Source organism: Bison bison, unplaced genomic scaffold, assembly GCF_000754665.1.
Source record: "Bison bison bison isolate TAMUID 2011002044 unplaced genomic scaffold, Bison_UMD1.0 scf7180017864300, whole genome shotgun sequence".
Lineage (NCBI taxonomy): Eukaryota > Metazoa > Chordata > Mammalia > Artiodactyla > Bovidae > Bison > Bison bison.
This window is the reverse complement of record NW_011494872.1, coordinates 2851916-2864637: the sequence shown is the minus strand read 5'-3', so window position 1 is coordinate 2864637 and position 12722 is coordinate 2851916.

Below are 12722 nucleotides of genomic sequence, written 5' to 3'. Positions count from 1 at the left end.
GAAAAAAGACTTGCTCTGTAAACAAACCAAAAATTACATGTCTGTGCATAGATTTTTTTTTTGTTCCAGTGAATTACCCCTGTATTTTCCCATGGTATGCATATTTCATTTCTTACTGCACCATGTAGTCAAAATACATTTTGTACTTTGATGTTATTTAACTCGTTCACCACAGTGGTGTGTATCTTCAATATCACATATGCAGTTGCAAGTAATTTTTGCACAAGTCAGGGTCAGTGCACTTAAAGGATCTGGCTTGGTGGCAAGAGCCAGCGTCCGCTTCCTCTGAAAATTCCTAACACACACATGTTAGGTTGTCTACACAGATCCCTTTGTCTCTCCTTCATATCCTGTTTAAACAGTATCTTCCCATGAGGCCTTATAATCCAACAACCACATTATTTAACATTGCTCTGTCTATTCACTCTTTTGTCAATATTCACTGCTCTTCAAAGCATTTTTCTCAGAGACACAGTCTCTGACATACTATATATTGCACTTATTTATTTTCTGTCTCATTTGTCTCAATATATGCTCCACAAAGCATGATTTTTGCATATTTTGTTTACTTCTGTGTCACTAGCCCCGATAACAGGATTACCTAAATTGCAGACATTCACCAAATATTTCTTTAATTGATGAATGAATGATGCCATGTTTGCTCAGTGTTCTATTTCCAGCAGGTTGAAGTAAAATTGCAAAACTGTCAAAATCTTTTCAATATATTTAGTGCAGCTTGCAGAAGAGTATAAGAGAGAGCTTGGTGGCTGGAGTTAAGACATACTCCTTGTCTGCCCAGAAATGCTAAAAATCACAAGCTGTTTCAGGGAATTGGGGGATGATCATATTTGCAGATCCCCAACTCAGGTGTAGGAGACTGGAATGAATTCTATTCTATTCATAGACACCATTCTGTACACCCTTCCTTTGAAAGGTTTGCCCCTGGAAAAATTCTGTCCCAATGGTCTGTGTGCCAAGTGGGGTAAAGTCCAGGTGAAACAGCAGTCAAGCATGCAGACCAGCCCTTCCTCAGGGACCCATCCACTTTCATAATAAGGAGGATCTGGCTCCCTTGGGAGGAGCCTTTCATCACTGCTATAAGGAAACAGACAAATGACAACTTCTATCATTTTCTCCTACTCTAGTGGAGAGAGCTGTGGATCCAAGCCATTCATGAACAGTATTTTCCAGGCTCTTCCACAACCTAAATGAGAACATGCCTAGTTATGCCTGGTGCCCTGGTCTGATTGCAAGCTGTGATGTGCCTACTCAGGAAGATTTTCCCACCAGGAGTGGAGCCCTCTTCTAATTTTTACTCAGTCATTCTGAATTGTGAATTAACAAGATATCATTTCCCAAGGCTATGTTTATTTATCTTTGTAAGAAACTGTCAACATATCTTCCAAAGTGGTCGTGCCTTTTTAAATTCCCACCAGCAGTGGATGACAATTTCTGTTGTTCTGTATCTTTGCCATCATTTTTCAGGGTTTCTGGGTTTTTTTATTTTTTATTTTAGCCTTTCTCATAGCTCTGTGATTGCTTATTGCTTATTTCATAGCTCGTTGTTGTTTTGTTATTCCTTAATGCAAATCATACTTGGCATGTGCTATTTTAACATCTGCATATCTTCCTTGGTGAGGTGTCTTTTCTAAGCTCTTGCTCATTTTTCAGTTGGGTTGCTGCTTTCTCACTTGTTAGTTTAAAGATTTCTACATGTATTTTGGATTCACGTATTTATCAGGTTATGTGTTTTGCAAATATTTTCTCCCGGCCTGTGGCTTTTAGTTTTCTTAGTAATATTTTTCATTTAGTGAGTGAGGCGAAAGTCGCTCAGTTGTGTCCAACTCATTGTGACCCCATGGACTATAGAGTCCATGGAATTCTCCAGGCCAGAATACTGGAGTGGGTAGCCTTTCCCTTCTCCAGGGGATCTTCCCAACCCACGGATCGAACCCAGGTCTCCCTCATTTATCAGGTATGTGCTTTGCAAATATTTGTTCCCAGCCTGTGGCTTTTTATTTTCTTAGTAGTATCTTCCATTTAGAGTAAATTTTGAATTTTAGAATGTCTAAACATTTCCATTTTTTATTTAAAAAATGGAAAATTTTATTCCAAGCAACTGGAGGATTTTAACCTGGGAGACAGTCTTTTAGAAAGCTCTGAGGACTCATTAAGAGCCAAGAGGTATATGGGATTTTGGCAAAGGGATATGTGCAAGCAAGCACACCTCTTGATAGATGATTACTGTTATATGTGGGAAACAGACATCTAGGTTAATGGTTTTAGTGCTTTACAAAGTACGCAAAGATGCAAGAAACTTGGTTCATAAATTTTTTCCTGAAAATATCTCATTATCTGAGGGCCAGTTTTTCCATAGCTCAGAATGCCACATCCTGGCCTTAACCCTGAATGCCGTTCAGGATGTAGTGATGATCAGCAAGTGGCTAACAACTTGATTCTTGTATAACTGGGTGGTGGGCAGCATTCTTTATTTAATAGTTCCCTTCCTCTCAGTCTTAAATTTAATCAAGGATTGGGAGGCATTTTCTAATCAACTTCTCCCACATGCTAGGGTTCTATTGATATGTCACACCACATAATATTACTGGACTATTAACAGATTCTATTAACAGTAACCAAAAACCTCTAGATCACCTGTTTTACTAGTCTGTTTTGGTCCAGAATCTGATTCTCTCTTGTTGCTTCTTTCCATATCTAGAATTACACCATTACAATCATTGATCTTATAGATCATTCTTTAACACTATACACAAAAATAAGTTCAAAATGGATTAAAGACCAAACACGATCCAAAAGATTACATGTACCACAATGTTCATTGCAACACTGGTTATAATAGCCCAGACGTGGAAGCAATCTAAATGTAAATTGACAGAGGAACAAATAAAAAAGGTGTGATACATCTATTGAATGGAATATTATTCAGTCATTAAAAATCAAATAACACCATTTGCAGCACCATGGATGGACCTAGATATTGTTACACTGACTGACGTTAGATAGAGAAGGAGAAATATCCTATGGCACCCTTTATATGCAGAATCTAAAAAGAAATTATACAAATGAACTTACTTGCAAAAAGGCAGAGGAACGAGAGGTCACATTGCCAACACTGGATCACAGAAAAAGCAAGAAAATTCCAGAAAAACATCTATTTCTGCTTCTTGACTATGCTAAAGCCTTTGATTGTGTGGAACAGAACAACTGTGGAAAATTCTGAAAGAGATGGGAATACCAGACCATCTTACCTGCCTCCTGAGAAACTTGTATACAGGTCAAGAAGCAACAGTTACAACCAAACATGGAACAATGGACTGTTTCAAAATTGGGAAAGGAGTACCTCAAGGTTGTATATTTTCACCCTGCTTATTTAACTTGCACGCAGCATATCTCATGTAAAATGACATGCTGGATGAAGCACAAGCTGGAGTTAAGATTGCTGGGGGAAATATCAATAACCTCAGATATGCAGATGATACCACCCTTATGGCAGAAACTGAAGAGGAACTAAAGAGCCTCTTGATGAAGGTGAAAGAGCAGAGTGAAAAATCTGGCGGAAAACTCAACATTCAAAAAATGAAGAAGATGGCATCCAGTTCCATCACTTCATGGCAAATAGATGGGGAAAAAATGAAAGCAGTGACAGACTTATTTTCCTGGGCTCCAAAGTCACTGCAGATGGTGACTGCAGCCATGAAATTAAAAGACACTTGCTCCTTGGAAGAAAAGCTATGACCAACCTAGACAGCATATTAAAAAACAGATTACTTTGCCAAAAAAGGTCCATTTAGTCAAAGTTATGGTTTTTCTGGTAGTCATGTATGGATGTGAGAGTTGGACCATAAAAAAAGCTGAGCACCAAAGAATTTATGCTTTTGAACTGTGGTGTTGGAGAAGACTCTTGAGAATCCCTTGAACTGCAAGATCAAATCTGTCAATCCTAAAGGAAGTCAATCTTGAATATTCATTGGAATGAGTGATGCTGAAGCCAAACCTCCAATACTTTGTCCACCTGATGCAAAGAACTGACTCATTGAAAAAGACCCTGATGCTGGGAAAGATTGGAGGCAGGAGGAGAAGGGGATGACAGAGGACGAGATAGTTAGATGGCATCACTGACTCAATGGACATGAGTTTAAATAAGCTCCAGGATATAGTGAAGGACTAGGAAACCTGGTGTGCTGCAGTCCATGGGGTCACAAAGCATTGGATATGACTGAACAACTGAATAACAGCAACAAACAGACTCACAGACCTAGAGAACAAAATTATGGTTGCTAGGGGGAAAGGATGGGGAAGAAAGGATAGTTAGGGAGTTTGGGACTGACATGTACACATTGCCATGTTTAAAAGGGATAACCAAAAAGGCCCTCCTGTATATCACAGGGAACTCTGCTCAATGTTATGTGCCTGCCTGGATGAGAATGGAGTTTGGGAGAGAAGTAATACATGTGTATGTATGACTGAATTCCTTTGCTATCCACCTGAAACTATCACAACTTTGTTAACTAGCATACTCCAATGTGGGCTTCCCTGTTGGCTCAGTTGTAAAGAATCAGTCTAGCAATGTAGGAGATGAGAGTTTGATTCCTGAGTCAGGAAGATCCCTTGGAGAGGGAAATAGCCACTCACTCCAGTATTCTTGCCTGGAAAATGCCATGGACAGTGGAGTCTGGTGGGCTATAGTCCATGGCATTGCAGAGTCAGACCTAACTTAGCGAATAAACAACAACAACATACCTCGATATAAAATTTTTTAAAAGTTTAAAAAATATGAGATTGCTAACAAAAAGATAAATTATTCATTTAAAAATTATAGCAAGAATATTTCCTTTTAAGCAACAGAAAAAGTAGTTTTCTCAAATATACAATAAGCCAAAAAAAAAAAAGAAGAAGAAGAAAAAATACAGAATCAATGAAAGCAAAAAACAAATGAAAAGCAGATTAGAGTACTTATCATACCATCAGAAGCCATATCCCAGGCTCATCTCAATATAAGGAGAAATAGAACTCCAAAGAGAACAGAACATTATTAGACTAACAAAAAATTTTCTAACAGAACCTAAGCATAATATTGTACTTCTGTCTACTCCTTTTTGGTGCTCAGCCAAATACAGTTACTAACAGTAGTAAAAGTATTCTGGAAATTGGAAAATATGGTTTATGCCAGTTAACAAACTGGAATGGAGGCATTTATAAAACTCTTAATTTGTTTTCAGGAAAATCTGTTCTTCATCATTATTTGTTACTGTTATTGGACTATGGGGAAAGCCATTGTTAATGACTTGAGAGTTTCTGTAAGATATATGAAATTATTCCTGGGAAACTTTGAAGGTTAGGCTCATTTTGAAGTTGGAAGTGATTAAATAATTTATTGGGGGCAGAATGCCATTTTGCTGTCTTGGTTTTATAACTATTAGTATCTATATACACACATGTATGCATAGCACATGCAAACACACTTCTTAATATAGGTGCCAAACAGTTATGATTTGAGATGCAATGATGGTTTAAGTAATAAAATCTTTGAACCCTTTACACTAAAATGCAAGAGTATAATAACCAAACGCCTGAAACTTGTATTGAATTAAAATTCTTTAACTTTTAAGAGAAAAGCAATCATCTTTTACCCTGTCAATTATTTAACTAAATATTCAGCAAATCTCCACCCCCTTTTCCTTAGTCGTCCAGAATCAAATGACACACTACCTAATAGTCACCCTCCTTTAAAACTTGCACAAAGGTGAACTGTTGATCTTACACACCCATTTCAAGGAGAGGAATGATGCAAACACACACAGGTGGAAACTGTTCAAATTGACCCTACTCTTTTAAAATAAGATATTTAATAATCATGTTTTGCTGCCTGGAATCTTTAAGAACACTGTGTGTTTCTACCTGAAGTTTATTTACTATTGGCAATTAAGCAGTTCAGAGCAAGGAAAAATGCTTTTACAATTTCACACCATTGGCAGGACCAAAAATTATTATGCATATTAATGAGAAATACAATGTGAATTAAATCTTCATACTTTATTGCAGATTTTTTTTCTTTTGCTGATCATGCTTTTGATAATATCTAAAGACTCATCATCAAACTCAATAAACTGAGATTTTTTTCTCTTACATGTTATTCTAGAAGTTTTATAGTTTTGCATTGTACACATAGGTCTCTTTTACACTTTGACCTAATATCTTTGAAAAGCATAAGATTAATATATAGTTCATCTTGTTGATATGGATGTCCAAGTGTTCTAGAACTATTTCTTATAGGACTACCCAAAACTTCATTGAATTGACTTTGCTCATTCCAAGGCAAACCTACTTAATATCGCAGTAATGCAAGTCTACCCCAACCACTAATGCTGAAGAAGGTAAAGTTGAAAAGCTCTATGAAGACTTATAAGACCTTCTACAACTAACACCAAGAAAAGACGTCCTTTTCATCATAGGGAACTAGAATGCAAAAATACAAAGTCAAGAAATACCTGGAGTAACAGGCAAGTTTGCTCTTGGAGTACAAAATGAGGCAGGGCAAAGGCTTACGGAGTTTTGCCAAGAGAATGAACTGGTCATAGCAAACACCCTCTTCCAACAACACAAGAGAAGGCTGTACGCATGGACATCACCAGATGGTCAATACAGAAATCAGATTGATTATCTGCTTTGCAACTAAACATGGAGAAGCTTCATACAGTTACAAAAAAACAAGACCAAGAGTTGACTGTGGCTCAGATCATGAACTCCTTAATGCAAAATTCAAACTTAAATTGAAGAAAGTAGGAAAAACCACTAGGCCACTCAGCTATGACCTAAGACAAATCTCTTATGATTATACAGTGCAACTGACAAAGAGATTCAAGAGATCAGATCTGATAGACAAAAGGCCTGACGAACTATGGACAGAGGTTCACGACATTCTACAGGAGGCGGTGATTGGAACCATCTCCAAGAAAAATAGTGCAAACAGGCAAAATGGCTGTCCACAGAGGCCTTACAAATAGCTGACAAAAGAAGAGAAATGAAAGGCAAAGGAGAAAAGAAAAGATATACCCATCTGAATGAGTTCCAAAAAATATCAATGAGAGATAAGAAAGCCCTCCTAAGTAACCAGTGCAAAGAAATAGAGGAAAATGGAAAACAATAGAATGGGAGATACTAGAAATATCTTCAAGAAAGTTAGAGATACCAACAGGATATTTCATGCAAATATGGGCACAATTAAGAACAGAACCGGTATGGACCCAGCAGAAGCAGACGTTATTAAGAAGAGGTGGCAAGAATACACAGCAGAACTATACAAAAAAGATCTCAATGACCCACAAGATAACCACAATGGTGAGATCACTAACCTAGAGTTAGACATCTTGGAGTGTGAAGTCAAGCGGGCCTCAGGAAGCATCACTACAAATAAGTACTGGAGGTGATGGAATTCCAGTTGAGCTATTACAAACTGTAAAAGGGGATGCTGTTAAAATGCTGTAGTCAATATGCCAGCAAATTTGGAAACCTCAGCAGTGGCCACAGGACTGGAAAAGGTCAGTTTCATTCCAATCCCAAGGAAAGGCAGTGCCAAAAAATGCTCAAAAAACTGTACAGTTTCACTCATTTTACATGCTCAAAATTTTCCAAGCTAGACTTCAATAGTACATGGACCAAGAACTGTCAGATGTTCAAGCTGGATTTAGAAAAGGCAGAGGAATCAGAGATCAAATTGCAATGATCTGTTGGATCATAGAAAAATCAAGAGATTCCAGAAAAACATCTACTTCTGCCTCATTACTAGAGTAAATCCTTTGACTGTGTAGATCACAGCAAACTGGAAAATTCTGAAAGAGATGGCAATACCAGACCACCTTTCTTGCCTCCTGGGAAATTTGTATGCAGGTCAAGAAGCAACAGTTAGAACTGGACACGGAACAACGAACTGGTTCAAAATTTGGAAAGGAGTATGTCAACGCTGTATATTATCACACTGCTCATTTAACTTATATGCAGATTGCATCATGTGAAATGCTGGGCTGGATGAGGCTCAAGCTGAAATCAAGACTGCTGGTAGAAATTTCAGTAACCTCAGGTATGGAGATGACATTATGTGCATAATGGCAGAAAGTAAAGAGGAACTAGAGAGACTTTTAGAGTGAAAAAAAAAAAAAAAGGCTTAAAACTCAACATTTAAAAAACTAAGTTCATGGGATCTGGTCCCATCAGTTCAGGGCATATAGGTGGGAAACAAGGGAAACAATGATAAACTTATTTTCTTGGGCTCCAACATCACTGCAGATGGTGACTGCAGCCACAAAATTAAGACATTTGCTCCTTGGAAGAATAGCAAGACAAACCCAGACAGCATATTAAAAAGCACAGACAATACTTTTCCAACAAAGTTCCATCTAGTCAAAGATATTGTTTTTCTAGTAGTCATGTATGGATGTGAGATCTGGACCATAAAGAAGGCTAAGTGTTAAACAATCCATGCTTTTGAATTGTGGAGAAGACTCTCGAGAGTCCCTTAACTGCCAGGGGATCAAACTAGTCAATTCTAATGAAAACCAACCCCAAATATTCACTGGAAGGACTGATGCTGAAGCTGAAAACCCAATACTTTGGCCATCTGATGCGAAAAGCTGACTGAATAGAAAAGACCCTGTTGCTGGGAAAGATTGAAGGCATGAGGAGAAGGGGACAACAGAGAACGAGATGGTTGGATGGCATCAACCGACTCAATGAACATGAGTTTGAGCGGGCTCCAGAAGATGTTGAAGGACAGGGAAGCCTGGCATGCTGCAGTTCACGAGGTCACAAAGAGTCGAACGTGACTGAGCAACTGAACATTTGTCAAAAATTAGCTACCTGTATTGTGAATCTTTTCGGGCTTCATTTTCTGTTCCTTCCCTGTTTCTATTTTTTTTTTTTTTGCAATACCATGCTATTTTGTTTACTGTAGCTTTGTAGTAATACTTAAAGTTGAGTTGTCTGATTCTTGCAGCTTTTTCTTTTCAGTATTGTTTCGCCTCTTCTAGGTCTTTTACCTTCCCATTTAAACTTCCGAACCAGTTTGTAGATATCTGCAAAAGAGTTCAGTAGATATCAAAGCCTAGTTGTTGAAATCATTTGCAAATTTTTTTCTCCCTTTCTGTAAGTTGTCTTTTCACTTTGTCAATGCTATCCTTTGCTGTGAAAATATTTTTAAGCTTCATTACATCCCATTTAGAGCTTCCTTGGTGGCACAGACAGAAAAAAGTCTGCTTGCAATGTGAGAGACCTGGGTTTGATCCCTGGGTTGAGAAGATCTCCTAGAGAAGGAAATGGCAACTCACTCCAGTATTCTTGCCTGAAAAATTCCATAGATGAAAGAGCATGGAGGGCTATAGTCCATGAGGTTGCAAAGACTCAAACATGACTGAGCAACTAACACACAAACACACACAGGTTCCATTTGTTTATTTTTGCTCATATCTTTTATTTTAGGAGACATATCTAAAAAAATATTGGTATGATTTATGTCTAGTGTATTCCACCAATGTTCTCTTCTATGAATTTTATGGTTTCAGATCTTACATCCTTTAATCTATTTTGCTTTTGTATACAATGCAAGGAGATGGTCTAATTTCATTCTTTTACATGTAACTGTCCAATTTTCTCAGCATCATTCATTGAAGAAACTGTTCTTTTCTCTATTGTACATTCCTCTCACCTTTGTTGTGGATTAATTGGTCACAGGTGCATGTGTTTATTTCTGGGCTCTCTTTTCTGTTCTGATGATATGTGGGTCTGGTTTGTGTCAGTACCATGCTGTTTTGATTACTATCACTTTGTAGTATAGTCTGAAGTTTGGGAGGTTAATACCTTCAGGTCTGTTCTTTTTTATCAAGATTTTCTCGACAACCTCTTGTCTTTTGTGGTTCTGTTTAAATTTTAGGATTATTTTTCTTGTTCTGTGAAAATTTTCATGGATATTTTGACAGGAAATGCATTAAATGTCCAGATTTCTCTGCGTAGTATGACCATTTAAGCAATAATTATTCCAATCCAAGAGCGTAGGATGTCTTTCCACTTCTTTCTATCATCTTCAGTTTCTGAGAGTTAATTACTAGTAGGTAGGGCATTAACATATTTTTGTATATTAATCTTATATCCTGAAATTTTCTGAGTTCAATTATGATTTCTAACAGTATTTTGGTAAATAACCAAAGGCTCTTTGGTGGTATCCAAAGGGGTTAGTACCCCAAAACATAAACAGACCATCCGAATCAATATCAAAAAAGCAAACAACCTAATCAAAAAATGAGCAGAAGACCTATGTGGACATTTTTTTTCCCCAAAGAAGACATACATATGGCTAGCAGGCACATGAAAAGATACTCCGAATTGCTAATTATTAGAGAAATGAAAATCAAAACTATGAGATATGTATCATCTTACATCTATCAGAATAGCCATCATCAAGAAGTTCATAAATAACAATTGTTGGTGAAAATGTGGAGAAAATTTAGAGAAAATCCCTCCTCCTAGTAGGAATGTCAGTTGGTGCAGCCAATATGAAAAACAGTACTATGGAAATGCCTAAAAAAATTAAAATTGAACTATTAATACTATATAATCCAGCAACTCCATTCTTGGGTATATGTCTAAAAAAAATGTGAAAAGATATAAGCACCCCAATGTTAATAGCAGCATTATTTATAATAGTCAATATATGGAAGGAAGCTAAGTGTCCTTCAACAGATGAATAGACAAAGAAAATGTGGCATATGTTATATATACTATATGTATATGTATACATGTATGTATAAAATGGAGCATTACTCAACCATTAAAAAAATAATGAAATTCTGTCATTTGCAACAATGTTGGTAGACTTAGAGAATATTATGCTTAGTGAAATATATTGGAGAAAGACAAATACTGTATGATATCACTTATATATGAAATCTAAAAAATAAAACAAATGCGAATTGTAAAACAGAAACAGACAGAGATACAGAAAACAAACTAGTGGTTACCAGTGAGGAGAAGAAAGGTGGGAGAGATGAACAGATACAGAGTACTCTTTGTAATATAGGTAAGCAACAAAGATACAGCAAATTGTAGTGACTATTTTGTAATACTTTAAAATTTTTTATTTGGCTGTACAAGGTTTTAGTTGCAACGTGTGGTCCTACTTCACTGACCAGGGATAGAACCCAGACCCCTGCACTGGGAGCAAGGAATCTTAGCCACTGGACCACCAAGAAAGTTCACTGTAATAAGTTTTAATGGAGTATAGTCTGCAAAAAAATGAAGCTATACACCCAAAGCTAATAAATTATTGTAAATCAAGAATAATTCAATGAAAAAATTAAGCCTGCATCCAACAGCAACAGAACTCATGCTTCTCAAGCTCATATGGAACACTGAACAATAAGAATCAAAGCATATTCTTAGGCATAAAACACATCATAATAAATTCTGAAAAATAGAAGTAATGCAAAGAACATTCTCAGACAATGATGGAATTAAATGAGCAACAAACACTACACAGAGAACTGGAAAATCCTCCATTATCTGGGCACTGAATAACCACTTTTAAACATCACATGGAGCCAAAAAGAAGTTTCAAGAAAAATCAAGAAATGTTTTGTACAAAATGAAAATGGAAATACAGCTTATTAGAATTTGTGCAGAATGCAACAAAGCAGTGCTTAGAGGAAAATTATACCATTACTTTTATATATTAAAAAAAAGAAACAAGAATAAATAAAGTAGTAAATAGTGGAGAAATTGTAGAGAAAATCAAGTAATTCTAAAATATGATTTTAGGGAAGATCAATAAATTTGATAAAGCCTCTATGCAAGGTAATAAAAAGTCGGAGATGGAGAGTGGGGGAAAAAAATTACCAATATCATAAATGAAATAGTCATCACTATTGAAACCATGAAGCTTAAAACATGGTGAATATTAAGAATAAATTCATGTCCACAAATTTGATGCCTTAAATGAAATGGATCAATTTAATGAAAATCACAAACTGTTCAAACTCATACAAGGAGAGAGACATAATATAGACAGGCCTATGTCTATTAAATAAAATAAATCAATAATAAATAAACTTTAAAAAAGAAAGCATCAAGCTTAAATGGTTTTACTGATATATTCTATTGAATATTTGAACAAAAATGTTATATCAATTCTTCATATTCTATTCCAGAAAATAGAAGCTAAGGGAATACTTCTTAATGCACTCAATGAAGCCTGCGTTGCTCTAATGCCAAACCTAGACAAAGGCATTACAAGAAAAGAAAAATGCGGACCAATATATCTTATGTCACTCAATCAGTTCAGTCGCTCAGTCATGTCGAACTCTTTGGGACCCCATGAATCACAGCATGCCAGGCCTCCCTGTCCATCACCAACTCCCGGAGTTTACTTAAACTCATGTCCATCGAGACGGTGATGCCACCCAGCCATCTCATCCTCTGTCATCCCCTTCTCCTCTTGCCCCCAATCCCTCCCAGCATCAGGGTCTTTTCCAATGAGTCAACTCTTCGCATGAGGTGGCCAAAATATTGGAGTTTCAGCTTCAGCATCAGTCCTTCCAATGAACACCCAGGACTGGTCTCCTTTAGGATGGACTGGTTGGATCTCCTTGCAGTCCAAGGGACTCTCAAGAGTCTTCTCCAGCACCACAGTTCAAAAGCATCAATTCTTTGGTGCTCAG